This window comes from Rhagoletis pomonella, unplaced genomic scaffold (assembly GCF_013731165.1).
Source record: "Rhagoletis pomonella isolate Grant_MI unplaced genomic scaffold, Rhpom_1.0 Rhpom_scaffold_00038, whole genome shotgun sequence".
Lineage (NCBI taxonomy): Eukaryota > Metazoa > Arthropoda > Insecta > Diptera > Tephritidae > Rhagoletis > Rhagoletis pomonella.
The window spans coordinates 158,369-160,561 of record NW_023458592.1 but is presented as its reverse complement, the minus strand read 5'-3'; positions in this window follow the sequence as shown (position 1 = coordinate 160,561).

Below are 2,193 nucleotides of genomic sequence, written 5' to 3'. Positions count from 1 at the left end.
CTGATAAACAAAAAATTTTCAGGTAAAAGTGTCACCGTTTTTGAAATATTTACATTTTTTCGAATTTAAAAAAAATCGTGCCTTTTCATGTGTTTTCTTTAACTGCAACTACAAACCGGGTAATACTTAGTAAATTTTTTATGTAAAATACTTCCAGATAGTTGCCTCTCCATACTCAAATGCAATGTAGTTAAAATATATTAAGGAACCATCATAAAATTAGGACTATTTCTGGATTTTTAACTTTTTGATATATTCTTCCCCAACTTTGACTATCTCGGGTGAAAAAAAAATGTACTGAGCTATAACTTTTCATTACATAAAAAAATTGCTCATTTAATAAAGATTTCAGAAAGGTGCCACTCTTACTGTTTCGAATAGAAAATAAAAGTTATAGCCACTTGTGGGCAAAGGACTGAGACACACTAATACAAACTGTATTTAACAGATTTAAATTTAAGTTGCTCTTGTTACCGACCAATGACATGCTAAATAGTACAAAGGTACATTATTGCCCGCTCCTGATCTTATGTTATGTTACTTACCGGAACTCGGACTAGAGTCTATAACAAGGGCTATATCTATCAAAATTTTTTTGAAGGATGGGTTAAACGTGAAGTAAAATATATATGAGTTGTTTGAAGAAAAATGTATTCATTTATTGATAAAATATGCTCAAATTGGCGACCTTCTACTCTAATACAAGCTCGGTACCTTTTAAGAAAAGACGCTTTTAGAGATCTTAAATTCCATTGGGCTATATCAGCAGCAGCTCCATTTATTTGTTCCCGCAAATGCTCTTCGTTTTGAATTGTTTTTGAATAAATTTTGTCCTTAAGATAGCCCCAGTAAAAAAAAAAACGAATGGATTCAGGTCTGGCGATCGAGCGGGCCACGTGATTGGCCCGCATCGCCCAATCCATCGGCGAGGATAAGTTTCGTCTAAATGAGCTCTTACTTCACGCCCGTAGTGAGCAGGGCACCCGTCATTTTGCAGCCATAGTCTTCGCCGCAGGTTTAAGGGTACATCTTCCAAAAGAGTTGGAAGCCGTTCCTGAAGGAACTCTAAATAACTGTGAGAGTTGAGCGTTGGCGGCAGTTCCACAGGTCCCAATATTAGACAATTAAAAATACCGCACCATAAATTTATTTTGTACCGGTACTGCGAACGATCTTCTCTCATTTCGTGAGGATTGTCTATCTGCCAACTGTGAAGGTTATGTAAATTAAAATAACCATCACGTTTGCATGATGATTCATCGCTCCAAATTATTTTATTAAAAAAGTTGGGGTCTGATTCATGCATTCGCAACATTTCACGGCAAAATCTAGCTCTCGACAGGTAATCTCTTTCTTGTAGAGCCTGAACACGTTGAATGTGGTATGGATGAAATCGATGGTCTTGTAAAGCTTTGTGAACTGTAGTTTTTGGTATTCCCGTCCGTCTTTCCATCATTCTCACTGAAGTCGATGGACCTAGTTCCACTTCCTCTAACACAGCTTCAAAATCTACCGTTGCAGGACGTCCTGTTTCGCCGCCACGCCTTCCAGGTATGCGACCTTAAAAAAGTGAAAAATGATAGTTAACAAGCAAGCAAACAAGAAAGGTGTAAAAATCACTTACCTTCATATATTTCTCTATGGGTCCGGGCGAATACTTCACGACCCGGATGTCGACGATTGGGGTTTCGCTCTGCATAGGGTCTTTGAGCAGCTCTGGCATTACAGCAAGCTTCACCGTAAATTAGGTGAATATCCGCATATTCATGCGACATATACTGCGTGACCTCTGTCATAGTATTAATAACACAATGTTCGAAGGGTCCAATTTCACAAAATCCACTTTCACTAATTCCGGTAAGTAACACAAAATAATGTCAGGAGCAGGTAATAATGTACCTTTGTACTATTTAGCGTGTCGTTTGACGGTAACAAGAGCAAATTCAATTTAAATCTATTAAATACATTCTAGCGTGTCTCAGTCCTTTACCCACAACAGCGGCTATAACTTTTTTTTTCTATTCAAAACAGTAAGTGTGGCACCTTTCTGAAATCTTTATGAAATGAGCAATTTTTTTATGTAATGCAAAGTTATCGCTCAGTACATTTTTTTTTTCACCCGAGATAGTCAAAGTTGGGGAAGAACATATCAAAAAGTTAAAAATCCAGAAATAGTCCTAATTTTATGATGGT